Source organism: Neofelis nebulosa, chromosome 7, assembly GCF_028018385.1.
Source record: "Neofelis nebulosa isolate mNeoNeb1 chromosome 7, mNeoNeb1.pri, whole genome shotgun sequence".
NCBI classification, from domain to species: Eukaryota; Metazoa; Chordata; class Mammalia; order Carnivora; family Felidae; genus Neofelis; species Neofelis nebulosa.
In genome coordinates, this window is record NC_080788.1 from 25,540,293 (window position 1) to 25,563,697 (window position 23,405).

General features: G+C 39.8%; 1 pseudogene; it reads right to left on the reverse strand.

Annotated features, from left to right (window-relative positions):
• Positions 1 to 2,739: 2,739 nt before the first annotated feature.
• Positions 2,740 to 23,405, reverse strand: LOC131517899 (E3 ubiquitin-protein transferase MAEA-like; annotated as a pseudogene).

The window sequence follows — 23,405 nt, forward strand, 5'->3', positions numbered from 1 at the left end:
GAGATTCTTTGTGATGGGATTATGCCTTTTACAAATATGGTTTTGTCAAATATACAATGGGCGTTCAAAATGTTGATTAGATTTATTGATTTCAGTTCAATGATGAACAAGTGAATAAATGAATGAATTGATGAAGTGAATGAAGTCCCATATTGCAACATCTATGTCCAGAAGATTTTCTGTTTTGTGGGACTGATGCCCCAACAGTGGACAACTTACATTAAATAAGTAAACAATAGAAATTTAATTTGGAAACAAGTACTTTATTATGAAAATATATGATGCTTGGCAAGCTGCAGGACATTTTGCTAAATATTATCATACTTTATTAAATTGCCAAGCACCTGGAAACTGTCAGAAGGAAGAAAGTACATGTGACCAACTTGGAAATGTCAAATGATTATTACATATTGTTGTAAATCATTATAGCTCTTTGAGAAACTATAAAATATCAAGATACTTGCAGGGTACAGGCTCCGTTCTGCCAACAGCCAGCTGGTGATCCTGCACAAAGCCCTTCATCCTTCTACTCTTCATTGTTCTCATTTGCAAAGTAAGGCCTTTATAATATCGAAGGCTCCCACTATTTTTTATTTTATTAAATCCAATGGATCTTATTAAACATGTTGCTTTTTTATATCTAAGTCTGATTGTGAAAGAGGCTTTTATGTGATTACCCATCACTATTATGTATAGAGACAGCAAAGATATTCAATTTAATCAAATGACACAAGCATAACTAAGTGGGTGTAAGTGGCATACCATAGACAAGGAAAATTAAGTTGTGTTACTTTGTTGGAGCCACCAAGGAGGCGATACATAATGCAAGTAACCAGAAAAAAAAAACCCATCCTACTCACAAATGGAAAAACCAGTGGTGTCCGTATACATGACTGGCTGGATTGAACACACAAATGAAGAAAGTCAGACAAACTTCTAATCAGTTTTGAGACACTCAGTGGCAGTACCTTGTTTCCATTTTATCTTCTGGAATAAAGTTGGCTTGCCTGGAGAGAGAGCAAGCAGCAGTGAGCAATGGGATTCAGGGGTTTTTGGACTCCATGTCTGGGTTGAACATGACTACGTGTTACCTCCCGATGTCTGTTGCATAGAAAACTTAGTAGTGTGAGATGCTCAGTGAAAAATAAAATCCTGGGGTTGAATAAATGTGAGAGATGTTTCATGTTCCATTTTTCTCTTGCAGATTTCCAATGTTTGGTAATATGTTAAAGACTGAGAATTCCTCAGCAAAGGGACCTACTAAGGTATTCACAAAGCAGTTTGTTTTTTTATAAAAGTTTATTTGTTTATTTTGAGAGAGAGAGAGGGAGAGAGTGAACAGGGGAGAGGCAGAGAGAGAGAGAGGGAGAGAGAATCTCAAGCAGGCTCTGTGTTGTTAGTGCAGAGCCCAACTGGGGGGCTCCATACACGGCACAAACCACCAACCCTGAATCATGACCTGAGCTGAAATAAAGAGTCGGTTGCTCAATTGACCAAGCCACCCAGGCACCTCCTCCAAAGCAGTTTATTTAGATCAGTTTCAAGTTCTATTTAGACCATTTCAAGTTTTATTTAGACCATTTATCAAGTTCTACTCAAAGTCTGGTAACTGTTATTTCCAAGTGAGGATATAAGCATAGAAATGGAATATATATATTTAGAAATTTTTATGGAAACGTGACACTATGTTTCCCAACAACCCTATGTGTATTCAAGGGATTGTCTCAGTGAGTAGGTATTGACCAGTTCAGGAGTTGGGGATAAGTTGCTTACAGTGTGAGCTTCAGACTAGCCATGTACATAGGGATCACATTACAGTGTGCGAACTTTAATGGTGATTTTTCAACTACAATGCATGCTTATGCATCAGAAAATGGAAACATTTTGTCCATAACATTTGTTTTTTTTTACTGTCATTGTAGTTTATTTTTTCAAGAAATAGAAAATATTTTTATTATGCTTTACATTTACAGTTTATTAACTAATCAACATCAACATGCAAAAATAAGTGCTAAATACAAACCTCTACCATATGGTTTTTTGTAAACTACAGTAGATCATTTGATTTGAAAAGTCACAGGTGTTTACTTCAATTGAACTACAAGTTACTGTAAGGATCAGCATTAGATCTACAGTTAGGGAACCATAGGCAGGAAAGTTCTCTGCAGAACTTGGCCCAGTGGATTTCCATGTGAACACATTCTCAAGGAGGAGATAAGGTGGCACGAATGACCTGACATTGAACCTGGAACACCCAAAGCCAGGTCCCAAGGACGCAACTCTGCTGGATGCCTCTACAAGGCATGCTCGTTGGGCATGGCTGCCACCCTTCCTGGCATGTTGGTTGGTGATGGGAAGGAGGGGCGACAGAAGGAGGACACAAGGGTCAGGGGTGCAGGAAATAACCGACTTTTGTTTCTGGAGTGGTGGAAGCTCCCGGGCAGGAAAGTCTCTCTCTGAAAGGGAAGGCGAAGGCATCAAGTAGCTCACGCGTGCTTCAGAATTCTACCAGTGGAAACATACCTCCAAGCACAGATGTGCTCTTGATCTGACTCCTCTCTTTCTAGGAGTAGTTACCATCGCTCACTGATCTTGGGTCACAAGAAACAGAAACACAGGTTGGCAGGCCAGGCTGGAGTGCGAAGGCATGGGGCACACAGGTGTGTGTGGGGTGCCTACATGATGTACACTTTCTTGGATTGTGAGAAGTGCAACACTTCTTTGGTTCTTGCTGGACAGACAGCAAAGGGTTGTAGCTATAGCTGTTGGGCAGCCTCGGGGGCCGGTTGTTCTCCATCATTGAGATGTCTGAGGTCTGCAGAGCAGGTGGGAGTTGGGGCAGTGGGCCAAGGGCAGGGGCTATGCCTGCTTGTTCAGAAAGTGGCTGCACATGGGCCAGTGGGGGCTCCTGAAGCTGCTGTCCCCCTTGGAATATTGTGGTGTCCTTATGGCTGGGAAGTTGGTGTGATGGTGAACACAGAATTGTCCCCCAGCTGGTGCAGGTGGTAGTTGTACTGGAACTTCTGGCTCAGCATCAGCCACCTTGGCTGGGTCCAACCAGCTCTCTATGCCACTCTGGTGTGCTAATTCACTGAGATGTAGCCGCAGCAAAACAGGTGCCCTGCCATTGTATGGTCCATGTGCTTTCTCTTCCTCATGCTGGCTGCCAGGGTCTGGTTGCTGCTATGCTCCTTAAGGTGCTAGATTCTGTGCTTGCACAGCTTGGTACTCTCCTCCTTCACTTGGATGGACTCCACCACCTGCCTTGGGGATGCTCAGTTTTTCCACTGTGCCATCCAGAAGGCTGACCACGGATTCTTCACCTGGGCAGCTGCTTAAGATCTTCTCCAGCTCAGCCACAACCATGGTGACATGGCTTGTGTCTCAGTCAGTGTTTTTTGGAGAAGTCTGAAGGCATTCAGTGTTGCTTAAATGGGACACCTTGAAGGTCAGGTACTCCTTCCTGCATCTTCAGGGTCATGGAGACCTGAGCAGCTGATACCTATACTTCCCTCTTGAATCTGCCAAAACATTAACCACAATCATTGTAATTTAAAATCAAGCTAGTGTTAACATAACTAAGTGAAATTCATATTACTTATTTTTAATCCTAATTTACTGAAAGTGGAACAAATTTTATTGGATTATTTCTTAAGAAAAGACACACATTGTGGGTGCCTGCGTGGCTCAGTCAGTTAAGCATCCAACTTTGGCTCAGGTCATGATCTCACGGTTTCAAGCCCCATGTCTGGCTCTATGCTGACAGCTCAAGAGTCTGGAGCCTGCTTCGGATTCTACATCTCCCTCACTCTCTCTCTCTCTCTCTCTCTGCCCCTCCCTGACTCACACTCTTTCTCTCTCTCTCAAAAATAAACATTAAAGTTTTTTTTAAATAAAAAAAAGAAAAGACACGCATTGTAAACCAACTGGTGACAATGGCAGTGATCGGAGAAAATGAAGACCAAATAGGTTTGCCCTCAAATTACTCAGAAGTACTATTTATCTTGTACTGAATTTGTGATTTTTAAAGTTTTTTTTATATATCTGGGGGCTCCGGTATTTGGCGCATAGACATTTATAATTGTTAGCTCTTCCTGATGGATAGACCCTGTAATTATTATATAATGCCCTTCTTCATCTCTTGTTACAGCCTTTAATTTAAAGTCTAGTTTGTCTGATATAAGTATGGCTACTCCAGCTTTCTTTTGGCTTCCAGTAGCATGATAAATAATTCTCCATCCCCTCACTCTCAATCTAAAGGTGTCCTCAGATCTCAAATGAGTCTCTTGTAGACAGCAAATAGATGGGTCTTGTTTTTTTATCCATTCTGATACCCTATGTCTTTTGGTTGGCACATTTAATCCATTTACATTCAGTGTTATTATAGAAAGATACGGGTTTAGAGTCATTGTGATGTCTGTATGTTTTATGCTTGTAGTGATGTCTCTGGTACTTTGTCTCACAGGATCCCCCTTAGGATCTCTTGTAGGGCTGGTTTTGTGGTGACAAATTCCTTCAGTTTTTGTTTGTTTGGGAAGACCTTTATCTCTCCTTCTATTCTAAATGACAGACTTGCTGGATAAAGGATTCTCGGCTGCATATTTTTTCTGTTTAGCACACTGAAGATATCGTGCCAAGCCTTTCTGGCCTGCCAAGTTTCAAAGGAGAGATCAGTCACGAGTCTTAGAGGTCTCCCTTTATATGTGAGGGCACGTTTATCCCTTGCTTCTTTCAGAATTTTCTCTTTATCCTTGTATTTTGCCAGTTTCACTATGATATGTCGTGCAGAAGATCGATTCAAGTTACGTCTGAAGGGAGTTCTCTGTGCCTCTTGGATTTCAATGCCTTTTTCCTTCCCCAGTTCAGGGAAGTTCTCAGCTATAATTTCTTCAAGTACCCCTTCAGCACCTTTCCCTCTCTCTTCCTCCTCTGGGATACCAATTATGCATATATTATTTCTTTTTAGTGTATCACTTAGTTCTCTAATTTTTCCCTCATACTCCTGGATTTTTTTATCTCTCTTTCTTTCAGCTTCCTCTTTCTCCATAACTTTATCTTCTAGTTCACCTATTCTCTCCTCTGCCTCTTCAATCCGAGCCGTCGTGGTTTCCATTTTGTTTTGCATTTCGTTTAAAGCGCTTTTCAGCTCCTCGTGACTGTTCCTTAGTCCCTTTATCTCTGTGGCAAGAGATTCTCTGCTGTCCTCTATACTGTTTTCAAGCCCAGTGATTAATTTTATGACTATTATTCTAAATTCACTTTCTGTTATATTATTTAAATCCTTTTTGATCAGTTCATTAGCTGTTGTTATTTCCTGGAGATTCTTCTGAGGGGAATTCTTCTGTTTGGTCATTTTGGATAGTCCCTGGAGCGGTGAGGACCTGCAGGGCACTTCCCCCGTGCTGTGGTGTATAACTGGAGTTGGTGGGTGGGGCGCAGTCCGACCTGATGTCTGCCCCCAGCCCACCGCTGGGGCCACAGTCAGACTGGTGTGTGCCTTCTTTTCCCCTCTCCTAGGGGCAGGATTCACTGTGGGGTGGTGTGGCCTGTCTGGTCTACTTGCACACTGCCAGGCTTGTGGTGCTGGGGAGCTGGCGTATTAGCTGGGGTGGGTAGGCAAGGTGCATGGGGGCGGGAGGGGCAGGCTTAGCTCGCTTCTCCTTAGGTGATCCACTTCAGGAGGGGCCCTGTGGCAGCGGGAGGGAGTCAGATCCACTGCCGGAGGTTTGGCTCCGCAGAAGCACAGAGTTGGGTGTTTGCGCGGAGCGAGCAAGTTCCCTGGCAGGAACTGGTTCTCTTTGGGATTTTGGCTGGGGGATGGGCGGGGGAGATGGCGCTGGCGAGCGCCTTTGTTCCCCTCCAAGCTGAGCTCTGCAGTCCGGGGGCTCAGCAGCTCTCCCTCCCTTTGTCCTCCAGCCTTCCTGCTTTCTGAGCAGAGCTGTTAACTTATGACCTCCCAGACGCTAAGTCGCGCTTGCTGTCGGAACACAGTCTGTCCGGCCCCTCCGCTTTTGCCAGCCAGCCTCGGGGGCTCTGCTTGGCCAGCGAGCCGCCCCTCCGCCCCGGCTGCCTCCCGCCAGTCCGTGGAGCGCGCACCGCCTCGCCGCCCTTCCTACCCTCTTCCGTGGGCCTCTCGTCTGCGCTTGGCTCCGGAGACTCCGTTCTGCTAATCCTCTGGCGGTTTTCTGGGTTCTTTAGGCAGGTGTAGGTGGAATCTAAGTGATCAGCAGGACGCGCAGTGAGCCCAGCGTCCTCCTACGCCGCCATCTTCCAGAACTCCTCTTTAAAGTTTTTTTTAAAAAATTGAGGTGAAATTCACCTAACATAAAAGTAACCATTTTACAGAGTACAATTCACTTCATAATGTTGTGCAATCTGAATTTGCTTTTATGGCTGTGGTTGAAAGTGAGAGAGGAAACCCCTGGTGTCTTATTTGTAGAGATACACTGACTAGTGAAGCTAAGACACATTCAAAATGTAAGTGGTTTCTATCCCATTTATAATTGCACCAAGAACCATAAGATACCTAAGAATAAACCTAACCAGAGATGTAAAAGATCTGTATTATGAAAACTATAGGAAACTTATGGAAGAAATTGAAGAAGACACAAAGAAATGGAAAAACATTCCATGTTCATGGATTGGAAGAATAAATATTGTAAAAATGCCAATACTACCCAAAACAATCTACATGAAATCCTAATAAAAATTGCATTGATATTCTTCTCAGAGATAGAACAAACAACCCTGAAATTTGTATGGAAACACAAAAGATCCCAAATAGCCAAAGTAATGTTGAAAAAGAAAACCAAAACAGGAGGCATCACAGTCCTAGAGTAGAGGACTTTAGCCTTTACTAAAAAGCTGTAATCACCAAGAAAGTATGGTTTTGGCACAAGGACAGACACATAGACCAGTGGAATAGAATAGAGAACCCAGAATTGGACCCACAAATGTATGGTCAACTAATCTATGACAAAGCAGGAGAGAGTATCCAATGGAAAAAATTCACTCTCTTTAGCAAATGGTGCTGGGAGAATTGGACAGCAGCATGCAGAAGAATGAAACTAGACCACTTTATTACACCATACACAAAAATAAACTCAAAATGATGAAAAACCTAAATGTGAGACAGGAAACCACCAAAAGCCTAGAGGAAAAAACAGGCAACAACCTCTTTGACTACAGCAACAACAATTTCTTGCTCGACACATCTCTGAAAGCAAGGGAAATAAAAGTAAAAATGAACTATTGGGACCTCATCAAGATAAAAAGCTTCTGAACTGAAAAAGAAACCATCAAGAAAACCAAAAGGTAATGTACAGAATGGGAGAAGATATTTGCAAATGACATATTGGATAAAGGGTTAGTATCCAAAATCTATAAAGAACTCACCAAACTCCACACCCAAAAAACAAATAATACAGTGAGGAAATGGGCAGAAGACATGAATAGACATTTTTCCAAAGAAGATATCTAGATGGCCAACAGGCACAAGAAATGATGCTCAACATCACTCATCATCAGGGAAATACAAATCAAAACCACATTGTGATACCACCTCACACCAGTCAGAATGGCTAAAATTAACAACTTAGGAAACATCAGATGTTGACTAGCATGTGGAGAAACAGGGACCCTCTTTCAGTGTTGGTAGGAATGCAAACGTGTGCAGCCACTCTGGAAACCAGTGCGGAGGTTCCTCAAAAAAACTAAAAATAGAATTACCTGACAACTCAGCAATAGCATTACTAGGGATTTATCCAAAGGATACAGGAGTGCTGATTCATAGGTGCACATGTACCCCAATGTTTATAGCAGCACTTTCAACAAGAGCCAAATTATGGAAAGAGCCCAATGTCCATCAACAGATGAATGAATAAAGAAGATGTGGTTTATATAAACAATGGAATACTACTTGGCAATGAGAAAGAATGAAATCTTGCCATTTGCAGCAACATGGATGAAACTGGAGGGTATTATGCTAAGTGAAATAAGCCAGTCAGAGAAAGATAGATATCATATGTTTCACTCAATGTGTAATTTGAGAAACTTAACAGCAGACCATGGGGGAATGGAAGGGGAAAAATAGTTTCAAACATAGAGGGAGAGAAACCATACGATGTTCTTAAATACAAAGAACAAACTGAGGGTTGATGGGCGGGAGGGAGGGGGAGAAGGGAAATGGGTGATGGGCATTGAGTAGGGCACTTGTTGGGATGAGCACTGGGTGTTGTATGTAAGTAATGAATCATGGAAATCTACTGAAGCCAAGAGCACATTGTATACACTGTATGTTGGCTAACTTGACAATAAATTACATTGAAATTTTGAGGGGAAAAATAAACAAAAAAATAAACAAAAAGAAAGAAAATGTGTAAATATGGAAAAAACACAACATTTAGGCGGTTTCACACAGGAAATGAAGAATTTGTCAAAAAACAAAAAAATTAGAGAAAATATGGAATTTAAAGACAATAGTATCAGATGTTTAATATTACACATCTAAACATTAGTACTTTGCTGTCTTCTAATAAAGCTGAACTTTAGGAGGTTAGACTACAAGGTGATACTTGTGAAAAATAGTATTGATATAGTCCTTGGAAATGCTGGGTGAATATGAAGCAAGAAGTATACAGAAGTACCACCAATATGACAAGTACAGCTAGTGACATAGTTCTCTATTTTTCCTGATGAAAGCACAGATAATGTAAACATAATAGTAGCCCTTTTGGTAAATGTCCAACTGAATATGGTGGTGGTGTGAAGGAAGAAGTTTATCTTTCAGCTTTATTATTAATAAACACAACAAGCTCTGAATTGCATGAAGCCATGAAGGATAACCTACTTAACAAAGGTGGTTTAGAACTTTTTAGTTTTGCATAAGAGGTTGTTCAGATGTTGATGTGACAGTGACAGGTAACTATTCTGGACCAGGTACCAGAATAAGAAACTTGTGGCAGGATATAAGTCAATCCATGGTTTTTTTCACTGAGAAAGCTCTTTTCTCCCCCATAAAATGTCTGCATGTTCATCATTGTATTTAAAGATGGGGAGATTGATTAGAAATATAAATCCAGTTCTCTAGCCCTTCCATTATCCATGTCTTTTGCAGCTCTTCCCAGCAGAAAATTAAATCCATTTTCCCCTCTGTCTGGTTTTTACATGTGTTGGCTAATAGAATGCAGAAGAAGAAAAGGTAATTTTGACTCTGCCTCACAGAGCCTTGGCTGAGTCTCTCTTGGACCCCTGCCAATTCTGAGCTAGTCTAATGGGTGACAGGAGACAGAAGTCTCCATTACTTCCACTCTGCCAACAGCCTACCTGCTCCCAGACAAGTGACACTTCCTAGCACAACCACTCCCTCCCTGAACAGCCTGCTGATAGCAGCTGCCCAGAGAAGTTCAGCCAAGCTTCACTGAGTCTGGCCTGTGTACCAGAACTGACCAGATGACACAAAGACATAAGAGAGCAGTCATCAACAATTATTCTAAGTCCTAGCACTTTGGGATAATGTAGTAAAAATTGTGCATTATGTAAAGGTTGAGGTGTTAGCATTTGAGATGATTCATTTTATGATATACCATGAGAGCAGATCAGAAAAACCCTGGTATTGTATATCTGTGTGTGTGATGGTTATTCAAAAGAAAAGTTCTGCCAAGAATGTTTAAACTTCTGAACAAACTTGAGTGTTAAGATGAGAAGACAGTTTGGTTCCAACTTTTCTATCATATAAATGGTAAAACCAGATGTGCCCCCTTGTCTGTTATCTTCAGTATTTTCTGTGATCCTAATACTTCTCTTCAAGCAGGAAAGGCAACATGGATTTCAATGACAGATAAAACTGAAGGGCAGAAGTAAAAGTAAGAAATGTGGAAGAATTATGTCTACTGATTATATATAGTAGGCGTATCAGAGTTTGCAAAACAAACAAATACAAGATGTCCAGTAAATTTGAATTAATATTAATAAAAAATAAGTGAATTTTAGTGTATGTCTCAAATATTGCATAGGGCATACTTACACTAATATATATATATATATATATATATATATATATATAATGTATAGTTATATATATAATATAGATATATATAGTTGATATACAAGTGTATGTGTGTGTGTGTGTGTGTGTGTGTGTGTAGTTGATCTGAAAGTTAAATTTAACTGGGCCTGTTGTATTTAATGTAGTAATCTTATTACATCATTTAAATTACATTTGTAATTCATCATTCATCATCTATGATTCTGGTTGTCCTTGCATTATTGTCATAACTTCCATGGACAGTACTGGCAAAAACTAGGGGTGTCTATTTCAGGACAGTGATGTCTGCTGAGTGATACATTGTGCACATGCTCCTGTTGACTCAAATAGAAATTGGGGTCTAGAATGATGATGGGGGAAAAGAAGTGAGCAAGAAACAAATGAAATTTGTTTCATGTAACAAAAGCTGGAATTTAACAGGGGTTCCATAAAGAAACACTATTTTTCATCAGGGAAAAATTGAAACACACACACACAGACACATATAGAGGCACACAGGCTTTAATAGGCGTGTACATGTAATGCATAGACTTCTTTTTCTGGGCTTAAACATATAAAAAAAATTCTTGTGCTGAATGTAAGATCATCAGTTTTCATTCTCTATGTTGAGATTGCTCTGAAAAAAAATCTGAGTTCTTAAAAATAATATATACATTTCTGAGGCAAAGTACTCCATAAAAAATCTTATCTTCAGCTTATATTTCAGTTAATGATTCTAGAAACTTGAATCTGAACCCCATTGACTAAAAGAGAGGCTGGGTACCCAGGAAAAATGACCCTATGTCACCATGGGAAGGATATGTGATAATGACATGCCTGGTCCTTCCCCAAAGAGACCCATCACCATTTACTCAGATAAAAAAAAAAAACACTGGGGAATTGACATGTCTAGATCATACCTGCTCCCTGGAAGCCACTTGCACCCAGTGACTCGTCCATAGGTGAATACAAAGCCCCAGCTCTCTTGCCTCAAAGATGAGCTGGACCGAGGTATCATGGTGCACTCACTCCCTCTGCCCTTTCTTGCTTTCCTCCCTCTCACAGTGTGGTTCCTGAGAGCACTCCCAATGAACCTCCTGCACACAGTTCTCAGAGTCTGTTTCCCAGGAAACCTAACCCTTAGGAGCACGTAATTCTATAATCATTAAATGATTCTCACTTGGACCAGTCAAAAATAGGAGGTTTAGTTTTATTTTCTCAGCAACTGGTAATTGGAATGGAATTGTTTAAGGATTTTTTTTTGTCATGCTGTTGACTCAGAGGAGTCCTTGTGGGGTCTATCTCCATGATAAGCTGAAATCATCAAACATCCTGCCTTGCCTGCTGATTTCTTCACAATCAGTGTCTAACCATCCTTGAGATAGAGCCCTGGCTAATAGGAGCTGCAAACGCATCTGTAAACACTGGTTTACTTAATCTATAAAAGGATTTCTGGGGCAGGAATAAAAGGAGAAATAGTGAAAAATTCTCCCCCCTTCTCTCCTTCCCAGATGGTGACAGACAGTTCTCTGCTGCTCAACTTTAACATTGGCCGACTCTGGATACTAACACACTGGATCCCCTTCTGTGGGCAGAAAGAATGGAGTGGGGCTGGCTCTTGGTGGGGGGACATGTTGGGGGTGAGATGGTGGTGCTAAATATCTTCTTCTGATATTTAAGCAATGTCCAACATTTAGCACTGCCTAGAGTTCCCAACTTCTTTGTGTGTTAAATTTCAATGGGACACTTAAAACTGGCTATAATGCAGATTTTCCAAACTCAACATATTCGTAAATAAACTCAATCCCTTTGCTCCTGATTGCCATCCTTGCTCACCTTGTATTCCCTGTATTGGTTGTTAGTAACTGTACTCATCCTGTCCCCCAAATTGGAAATCTGGAAATTATTATTGACCCTATCCTCTTCCTATCCTTCTGCCTACCTCCATGTAATCAGTGGTCCAGTTCTGTTGAGTCTCTCTCCTAAATATCTCTGAAATACATCCCCTCTAAGTTATCCTCAGAGCCATTGTGAATTTCAGGACCCCATTCTCTCACGCTCTGACTATTGAAAGAATCTCTTATTAGGTCAATTTACCTATAGTGACCCCCTTCTCACTCTTCTGTTACTCCTCCACTAGATCTGATCCTGTTTTCTCTTGGTTTGGCATTGAGAGGTGACATAGCCCTTCAAGACTGGCAACTTATTCAGGTGATTTTAAAATGTGATCTATGGAGTCTGGAATAAGTCTGCTTTCATCAGTTTTAGATCCTGACATTGAATAAAAGTATTCTCAGCTTGGGAGGATTTGGAAACTATTGTGATGCAGTACTGACTATTTGTATTTCCTCCAAGTTGCTTCACAAGTATTTTCTCTTGTCCATGGATCTTCTCTGTTTGGAACAGTCTTCATTGTTTTTACAACTTGGTAGATCACTGATTATATTTCAAAATGAAGCTTGAAGGTCGCCTCATCTTGGAAGCCTAAACTGCCCCTAAACTGAGGGGCAGAACTCTTAAGAGGCCATTCAGTTTTATCTTTTACCATTTGGAATGGAGAAAAAGTTCCCACTTCCAACTCTGCAAATTCATGACTTTTTAGACTCTATTTTCTTTTATTCCTACTGCCATTTCATTTCTGCACTCATTTTATTTTTTCATAAAAATGTACTAACTGCAACCTGTCACAACTAGTGTAGACTAGTTCCATTTTCCAACCTCTTCCCCTTGAGCTATAAATTCATTAGGCTTATGATCTGACTCCTGAGTCATTACAAATAATGGCTTTACTAGATATTTTGCTACTGTATTACATAGATTGTGATCCTTTTGGCCTTCAATAACAATTTTCTCACAAGTATGCTGCCTGGCACCTAAGTTAATGTCACATATTCTAAATTTTTCATGATGCCCCCAATCCTGATACTAATTTTTGTGTGTGTGTGATAGATTAGGTTTTGCTGTGGTAATAACTCCAAAATGTCTTGGTTTAAAGAAGTAGAGATTTTTTCTTCTTCATGGCACATGTCTACAATTGGTTGGGTTTCTACATTGTGGTCATTTTGGTCCCCAGACTGTCAGGAATGTGCCATCTGGAGTGTGGATGGTTTCTGTGGCAGGGAGCAAGAGCCCACTGTAAATCCCACATCAATCCTTAAAGCTTCTGCCCAGCAATGATACACATCACTTCTGCTCACACTTTGGTGGTCAAAGAATTCTGTGTGGCCACATCTCACTGCAAGGAGGTGGGAATAAAGTCCTATCTCTGGAATGGGGAATATTTGATGCACTGAACTCATGGCCACCATGTTTCAGTTCATTGATACTTGGAAATATGCAAGAATTTAGTAATTTTATACTTTTATTTCTTTTTAAAAATATTTTATTTTTAAGTAATCTCTATGCCCAACATGGGACTCGAAATCATATCCCAAGGTCAAGAGTTGCATGCTGTACTCACTGAACCAGCTGGGCACCCCTTGTATATTTTCTTTTCATTTTTTTAATTTACTATTATTATTTTCTAAATGTTTATTTTTGAAGGAGAGAGAGAAAGAGAGCAAGTAGGGGAGGGGAGAGAGAGAGAGGGAGACACAGAATCTGAAGCTCCAGGCTCTGAACTGTCAGCACAGAGCCTGATGTGGAGTCTGAACCCACGAACTGTGAGATCATGACCTGAGCTGAAGTTGGTCACTCAACCAACTGAGCCACCCAGATGCCCCTATTTTCTTTTTAAAGATCTTTAATTGCTAGATTTTTCTTTGTTCACTTTAAATTATGATTTGGAACTCATTTATCCTGTGTCTAGTTTGTCTAGCTTTGTCATTAATCTTTTAGCAAACATGTTTACACATATTTTTCTATCAACGTTAAGAAGTATTGAGAACTCTCATACATCGCCAGAGGGAATGTTTAGGGAATGTTTAGAAAACATTTTGGCAATTTCTCAAAATGATAAACAGAGTTACCACATGACCCAGCAATTCCACTCCTAGGTATTTGACTAAGATTTGAATATATCTGTCCACAAAAAATGTGCATACCAATGTTTACGGCAGCATTATTAATAATGCCCAAAAAGTGGAAACAGTCTGAATGTCCATGAAATGATGGAAGAATAAAAATGTGGTGTATCTATACAATGGAATATTACTCAGCTTTAGAAAGAAAGGAATGAAATACTGATATGTGCTACAATATGCTGAACTTCAAAGCATTAACCACAAATAATGAACATATTGAAATATATTGAACATAATGAAATAACCAGTCATGAGGGACCACATTTTTATATGATTCCATTTATAATAAATGTGTAGAGTAGGCAGGCTGCTTGGGTGGCTCAGTGGGTTAAGTGTCCAACTCTGGATTTTGGCTCAGGTGGTGATCTAAGAGTTTGTGGGATCAAGACCCATGTCTCACTCTTCACAGATGGTGTGGAGCCTGCTTGGGATTCTCTCTCTCCCTCCCTCTCTATCTGTAGGATTTGAAGTCTGCTCCATAGCCAATGATACCCACAAGTTTCAAGATATTGTTCATGAGAACATATCAAGAAACCAAAGCAAAAATGATAATTGTAGAATAATTTCTGTGACTATATTCCCTAAAGCCAGGATTCACTTGGGAAAATGCCAGACTTTAACCTTGTAGTTGTGTACACATATTACAAAAGAGGAAAAACATCATCCTCTGTGATTCTCAACAGAGTCGAAGGGAAATATGGATAGAAGATTTTGTTTTTTGAAAAATCATATTTCCACTTACTATTGCTTTCATTTGTTTCCAGTCATAGTATTCATTTAGATGTCCCAGATAAATTAAAGGAGGGTATGGGTTATTTCTGTTTGTCCAAAGAGCTCATGGGTCAAACTGAATTTAACAATTGCATTTGATCTATTGTGTGTGTACCTACAAGTGCATATAACATATAAATGTTCTGCACTCATGCTAGATCACAGCTCCCATAAACAAGGGGTCATGTCTTCTGTGTCTTTCACATGGAGTCCAGGAAAGCATAGTATATATTTATGACACAACCTTGGTTTCTTCAATTGTAAATGCTGGATAATGGCTATTTCTCTCACAATGACTGTCAATGTGGGTAAATTTAAGTAATAATATTCAAGACGATGTATACAAAAACTGAGTTTAGCCCTGATATTTTCAGTGGTGAATCTTCACTGAGAAGAAAACAAGTGAGGAGGAGAGATTGGGGATTTGGATGTGGGGGCTCCTGCTGTGAGCCATTCACTGCATGGAGCTCCTGGGGGTGTGACAAGGCCTACAGGCTTATGGAGGAACAGAGGTCACTGAGCAAGTGAATAGCCAGGTCCATGATGAGCGGTAACATCTCCATATCCCTCACAGGTTGGCTGGCTGAGTAACATGAGCTCAGCCCTCTGCTGTGGTGACAGCCACATATATTATGGCCATGTGGTCCCTGAGTGCTGTGGGTCTTACTCCTTATCCTGGGATTCTCTGCACTTCCCCATCTTTAATTTTTTTTTAAATTTACATTTATTTATTTTTGAGAGACAGAGATAGACAGAGTGATAGCAGGGGAGGGGCAGAAAGAGAATGAGACACAGAATCAGAAGCACGGAGCTCGAACTCACAAACCTGAGATCATGAACTAAACCAAAGTCAGATGCTTAACCGACTGAGCCACTCAGGCACCTCTGCACTGTCCCATCTTGAGGGAAGCTGTGGCTGGGCCCACAGTAGCCAATTCAGGTAAAAGCTCAGGATTATGAGGATAAAGGTGAATTTGGGCTCATGTTAAGAGCTTTCTTGCTGTTCAGTTCATTGACTATAGGACTGCCTGACAGATTTGTCAATTAAAATATAGCACACCTATTACTTATGAATTTCAGATAGATGACAAGTAGTGTTTTAGTATTAGTATATCCCAAATATTTCACATTTAGCTTGGAGTCCTGTATTTTATCTGGCAATGCTAAGTTGTGAGATATGTGAGATATTTCAATCTCACATATAGCACAGAATCATAGATTTAAGTGGAACCTTTATGGTTTACTTATTCACTGCACTGCATTAGTTAAAACATATCTGAACTGCCCTAATCAAGATTAGATCCTACCTTTATTTTTTTTAATTATTTTTTAACGTTTATTTATTTTTGAGAAACAGAGAGAGACAGAACATGAGCAGGGGAGGGACAGAGAGAGAGAGGGAGACACAGAATCTGAAGCAGGCTCCAGGCTCTGAGCTGTTAGCACAGAGGCTGACACAGGACTTGAACCCATGAACCATAAGATCATGACCTGAGGTGAAGTCAGACACTTAACTGACTGAGCCACCCAGACACCCCTAGATCCTACCTCTCTTAAATAACTCCTTTACTTCAAGGAAATTCTACAATCTATTCTAAATCTATTTTTGAGGCATCTTTAACCCATGTGTATGTGTGGTGAATGTGTGTGTGTGTTTGTGTGTGTGTGTGCAAGTATATGTGTGTGTATGTGTGTGCTCATGCACCTGTGTGCATATGCATCTGAGGGCATGAATATTAATATGTGTGTTCACATCCATGCAGCAGGTAGAAAGAAAGAGCGTCTGAGCTCCATCCTTCTGTAGAACAAAGAAGTGTGTGCTTGAAGACCTGGATTAGGTCCTGTGTCAGACTTGTCTTCTGTCATTTGTGAGCACTGGAATTCTTAGTGAGTCATAGGGCCTGGCAGAATAGGACACTTTGTAACAGTCTCAGAAAATAGAAGATGATCTTAACAAAGACCTATTTATTCCACACTCTAGGCAAGATCTCTTTAAAAAAATGAAAGGCAGGATGAATAAAATATGCCAAATGATACTTTCAAAGGCAGGAGAATCGTGTTTCTTGTGCCTTAGCATATAATTTACAAAATTGAGATGTCAGTCATTATAAATGCATGTGATCACTTTTTTTTTGAGGTGTATAAACTTTCTAAAATGAGAAATGAAGGAAGCACTCAGCAACTCATGTCAGGAGTCTGTTTATAAAGAAATTTTTTACATGTTGGAAGTATGGCTAGTAGCAAATTTGATGTTATTCCTACATATGGAGAAAGAAATGCATATTTTGACCTTTAAAGGAGAAAAAGGCACTTTGTGGCCTTATCCAATTTCACAGCAGACATCTATGTAAATTATGCAACTTGCTCTTGAGAACAGTAAGGTGGTCTCTCAATATTTTCTTTTTCTTGGTTTAGTTTCAAGATTAAGAAGTTGATGCAGCTGAATGGAATTAACTTTTTCGTTATTACCTTCTTCAAATTTTTATCCATGTAAATTGTTTTCCCCAAAGAATAGAAAAGAATGATATAAATCATTGGCGGGTTGCCATCAACTCTGCAGCTATTTCTAAAACTTTCAGTGCAGTATGAGGTATGCATGTTTATGGATGTGTGTGTCTCCTTCCCCACCACTTCTAGTTAAGTTGTATTTAAAATAAGTGAGGATCTTTCTTCCAATTCAAAGATAATGTTTCTGTGAAAGCAATTCCCCATTCTCCCTGCACAGAATCCAGCTTCAGTGATTGATCTCCTCCAGTGTAGCCCCTGGCTGGCATTCTGGAACCCCTTTCCTAAGCTGGACACCATGCTTCAAATGCCAGCAGAAAGGAAGAGGGTACTTGGTTGTGTTAAATAACAAAAATTCAACTGAGTAAATTTAAAGATCTAATTGGTTTTATTCAACACTTTATGAATCAGGCAGCATCCTATCTAGTAATAGAAGGGAGCTTTCAAAGGCTATACAAATGGTAGGGGGATTACTAAAAATTTTTTTAATGTTTATTTACTTTTGAGAGAGACAGAGACAGAGTGTGAGCAGGGAAGGGGCAAAATGAGAGAGAGACCCAGAATCTGAAGCACAGGCTCCTGGCTCTGAGCTGTCAGCACAGAGTTCAACGTGGGACTCGAGATCATGACCAGAGCGAGTTGGATGCTTAACCAACTGAGCCACTCAAGTGCCTCAATGGCAGTTTTTCTAAAGGCAGAAAGGAGGCTGGAAAAATAAATTATTAGAAGAGAATACATTGTCTCAGGCAAAGTCACCCTCCTAAGGAAAGTGGAAAGGGTCCACCGAGCAGATTATTTCACTAGTGCTACCCAGGTAATTCTATGTTGACTGGCTAAAAGTTATATTCTGGGAAGGTGAAATTGTAGTTAGGTTCTGTATAAGTCTTGGTTTGCTGATGTGAGGCTTATCACAAGTGATACCATTTTTATCCTGTTTTCTATTTTTTAACAGCTATCCCCTAATCCTCTTTATTTCAGTATTTAATAATCTTTTATTCTGCAAATATTTGTTCAAGACCAGACATCCCACTAAGCTCTGGGATATAATAGTGAGAGGATAAAACAAAGACCTGACTTTGCCCTCATAGAACTTACAGTCATGCAGAAATAGACATGAATCCAGTAATCAAACAAACATTTTTTGTTCTTTAGCAGGTGAACCTCCCTCAAAGGTACATGATAGACACATTAGGGAGCACAGAGACAGCTTCCCTGAGAAAAGTATAATTAGCTGGGAGGCAATTTAGTTTGGCAAAGGCAGGTGGGGGTGGGAGAACAGTACAGACAGTTTCAAAGTGTATGCAAAGACCATCTAGTGGGAGAGAACAGTGCATTGTTCAAGAAATCAGAAGAAACAGCACAACCAGAGCAAAGAATGAAAGGAGCATGGGACAAGGTGAGGCTGGAGCCATTGGTTGGGGCCAAGTTATGCAGGATTCTGGGGCACATAAAGGATTTTGATTTGTGGTGAGGATTGGTTTATAAGCTCAGTTTGTTTTTGAGAACCACATTAGGTAGATTGCTGTAGTCTTCTAGCTGCCTGTACATCTTGGTCACCTATGACATCAGAATAGATGGCCTAATATGGTTTGTCTTTGTGGTGATAATCCAACCTTCATAATTGCCTGAGTGGAGTCAAGAGAAAGCACAGGGAGACCAGTTAGAAAGATGTTTTCAGATAAAAGATAACAATGACTTCACTTTTCCAGCAAGCTTCCCATTTTTCCTGTAATTGAATTCTTCTCTGGTATCATTTCCCTTCAGCTCAAATAACCTCTTTAACAATTCTTGAAATAGTGGCAACTTTGCTGCACTTTGTTTAAAAATGTCTCCCTTTGTTTTAAAAACTTATTTTTGAAGTTTATTTGTTTATTTGAGGGAAACAGAGGCAGAGCAAGTGAGGGAGGGGCAGAGTGAGGGGAGAGAAGAGAGAGAATATCAAGCAGGCTTCATGCTGCCAGCACAGAGCCTGATGCAGGGCTCAAACTCACAAAACACAAGATCATGACCTGAACCAAAACCAAGAGTTGGATACTTAACTGACTGAGCCATCCAGGAATCCCTTAAAAAAACTTATTTTTGAAGAGTATTTTCTCTAGACATAAAATTCTGGGTTGACAGTTTTTTCTTTTAGCACTTTAAAGATATCATTACATTGTCTTCTGGACCATATTGTTTCTGATAAGATGTCATTAGTGATTGTTACTGCTTATCCTTTGTAGGTAATGTGTCTTTGTTCTGTTTCTTATATTCTACATATGAGTGAATCATATGGTATTTGTCTTTTTATGACTTATTTCACTTAATATTGTACCTTCTAGGGGCACCTGGGTGGCTCAGTCAGTTAAGCATCTGACTTTGGCTCAGGTCATGATCTCACATTCGTGGGTTCAAGCCCCATATCAGTCTCTGTGCTGACAGCTCAAGAGCCTGGAGCCTGCTTCAGATTCTGTGCTCCCTCTCTTTCTGCCCCACCCCTTCTCACTCTCTCTCTCTCAAAAATAAATAAACATTAAAAAAATAAAAACAAAACATTGTACCCTCTAGATACATCTATGTTGTTGCAAATGGCAAGGTTTTTTTCTTTTTTTATGGCTGAATAATATTCCATCGTACATATATACCACATCTTCTTTATTAATCTATGCATGGACCTTAAATTGCTTTCATATCTTGTCTGTTATAAATAATGCCACAATATGGGGCACCTGGGTGGCTCAGTCAGTTAAGTGTCCGACTTCGGCTCAGGTCATGATCTCATGGTTCGTGAGTTCAAGTCCTGCATCAGGCTCTGTGCTGATGGCTCAGAGCCTGGAACCTGTTTCAGATTCTGTGTCTCCCTCTCTCTCTGACCCTCCCCCGTTCATGCTCTGTCTCTCTCTGTCTCAAAAATAAATAAACATTAAAAAAATAATAAATAAATAATGCCACAATAATCATAAGTACATATATATTTTTTTAAATTCATGTTTTTATTTTTTGGGGGGTGAGCACTAAGTAGTGGAATTATTGGTAATTCTATATATTACCAATTCTATAAATTACTGATTCCAGTAATGGAATTGTATGGTAATTCTATTTGTATTTTTATTTTTTAAATTATATTCTTTTTTATTTTAGAGAGAGAGAAAAAGAGCGTGAGCATGGAAAGGGGGCAGAAAGAGAGAGAGAGAATCCTAATCAGGCTTCATGCTCAGTGCAGAGCCTGGCATGGGGCTTGAGCTCATAACCCTCGGATCATGACCTAAGCTGAAATCAAGAATCAGATGCTCAACCGACTGAGCACCAGGTGACCCAGTAACTCTATTTTTAGTTTTTTGAGAAACTTCCACACTGTTTTCCAGAGTGGCTGCACCAATTTACTTTTCCCCCAACAGTGTACAAAGGTTCTTTTTTCTCTACATTTTTGCTAACACTTGTTATTTCTTGTGTTTTAATTTTAGCCAGTCCGACAGGTATGAAGTGATATCTCATTGTGGTTTTGATTTGCCTTTCCCTGATGATTAGTGATATTGAGCATCTCTTCATGCTCCATCTGCATGTCTTCCTTAGAAAAATGTCTATTCATGTCCACCCATTTTTTAGTTGAATTATTTGTGGTTTTGGGTGTGTTGAGTTGTATAAGCTCTTTATATATTTTGGATATTAACCTCTTATTGGACACATCATTTGTAAATATCTTCTCCCTTTCAGTAAGTTGTCTTTTTTTTTGTTATTGTTGATGGTTTCTTTCCTTTTTATTTTGATGTAGTCTCAATAGTTAACTTTTGTTTTTGTTTCCTTTGCCTCAGAAGACATCTAAAAAAATGTAACCAATGTCAGAGAAATTACTACCTGTGTTATTTTCTAGAATTTTTATGGTTTCAGGTCTCACATTTATGACTTTAATCCACTTTGAGTTTATTTTTGTGTATGGTGTAAGAAAGTGGTCCCGTTTCATTATTTTGAATGTAGCTGTCCAATTTTACCAACACCATTTGCTGAAGAGACTGTCTTTTTCTCATTGTATAGTCTTGCATCTTTATCATAGATTAATTGACCATAAAAGCATGGGTTTATTTCTGGATTCTGTTCTATTTCACTGATCTATGTGTCTATGTTTGGACCAGTACTGTACTGTTTTGATTCAGTGCTTTTTTTCTTCTGCATGCTTTAATTAGGATAACTTTTATTGACTTGTCTTCAAGTTCACTAAAATTTTCTCTTTAAAATTTTTTTTTAAAAAATGTTTATTTTTGAGTGGGGGGGCAGAGAGAGAGAGGGAGACAGAGAATCCCAATCAGGCTCTGTACTTACAGCACTGTGCTGTAAGTACAGAGCCTGATGCAGGGTTCAAACTCAGGAACTGTGAGATCATACATGACCTGAGCTGAAATCAAGGGTCAGATGCTTAACTGACTGAGCCAGTTCACTAAAATTTTCTTATGCAGTGTTCAATCTTCTTTTAAGCCCAGATGGTTAATTTTTATTTCAGACATTGAATTTTTCCATTCTAGAATTTCCAACTTTAGTTTTATAAATTTCCAATTTATACTTTCTATTTCTTTGCTGAGATAGCCCATCTGTTTACTTATTCTGTCCACCTTTTCCTCTACATTCTTGAGCATATTTTTAACATGTGTCTGAAGATCTTTATTTGCAAAACTCAATATCCTTCATCTTTGGGTCTATTTATATTGACTACTTCCCCACATTTCTGGTTTTGGATGATATTTTATTGCTTCTTTGTATGTCTAATCATTTTTTATTATATGCTGGATTTGTGTACCCTCTCTTGTGAGTCTGAATTATCCTGATTTACTTTAAAAAATATTGAGTTTTGTTCTGATAGGCAGTTAATTTAGTAGTAGTTAGGCAGCAGCCATTGAGGTTTGTTTTTGAGCTTTTTTGGGGTAGGTCAAGAGTATCACTTACTAGCAGGCCTGGAATAGCAGGACTAGATCAGTGTTTCTCAACAGCAGCACTATTGAATTGTAGAGTAGATGATTCTTTGCTGAGGAAGGGTGAGGGATATCTTGTGTATTATAGGATGTTTAACAACATCCCTAGCCTTTATGTAGTAGATACAAATAGCATCCTTACAGGTGTGACAACCAAAATAGCTCTCAACATTGCTAAATGTCCCCTGGGGAATAAAATTACTCCAAATTTAGAACCATTAGGCTAGAATAACACTACACCATTCTAGCCATTACTTCTTGGTAGATTTTTTGGAATCTCAGTGGAATGCTTGGGATATGTAGCAGGGTCTCACTACTCTGGATGTTTGGAACTTTGAAATCTCCATTCAGCTTACAACCCCCAGCAGTTGTTCTCTGAGAGGACTTATGGAACCTCATTATATGCATGAGTAGCTTAAAAATTGGTCAAAAAGTCAAGGGACTCTTTATGAAGATACATAGAGCTTTCTTTCTGTGATGCTCCCTTGTCTTCTGTATCCTGCTTTGCAAATTCCCTCCTCCTTAGTGGCTTAGAACTCAGTTTTCCTTTTGAGTTCTCTTCTTGTTTTTGAAAAAAAGATTAATATAATCTATTGTCAAATTGGCTAACATACAGTGTGTACAGGGTGCTCTTGGTTTTGGGGGTAGATTCCTGTGGTTCATCACTTATTCTTGTTTTTGAAATTTGAAAAGTATTTCCAAGCAGAAATTTGAGATAAATACAGAGTTCACCATGTGGATTTCTTAAAGATTACAGCTCTATGTTTTCTGCTTTTCAGTGCCCCAAAACATTGAGAGATATTCTGTCATGGCAGTAACTTGGCTATATTTTCACTCTAATGCCATATTTTTCAATTGATTTTATATATATATATATATATATATATATATATATATATATAGCCTGCCCCGCAGGCTACGGGGCAGAGGACGAGGCAGCGCCCTCCCAGGCGGCCACAGGACAAACGGTGCCCCCACCCCTCCACTCCGCCAGAATGGCCGCGGCGGCTAGGCTGCACGGGCCCGGCCCCCAACTAACGCCGGCGCCAAAGCCCACCGGGCCGCGTGCGCGTTCCCTACCAGGGAGTCGGCGAGGCCACGGCCACGGGGCGCCAGGGCCCCGGCCCGCAAGGGAACGAGCAT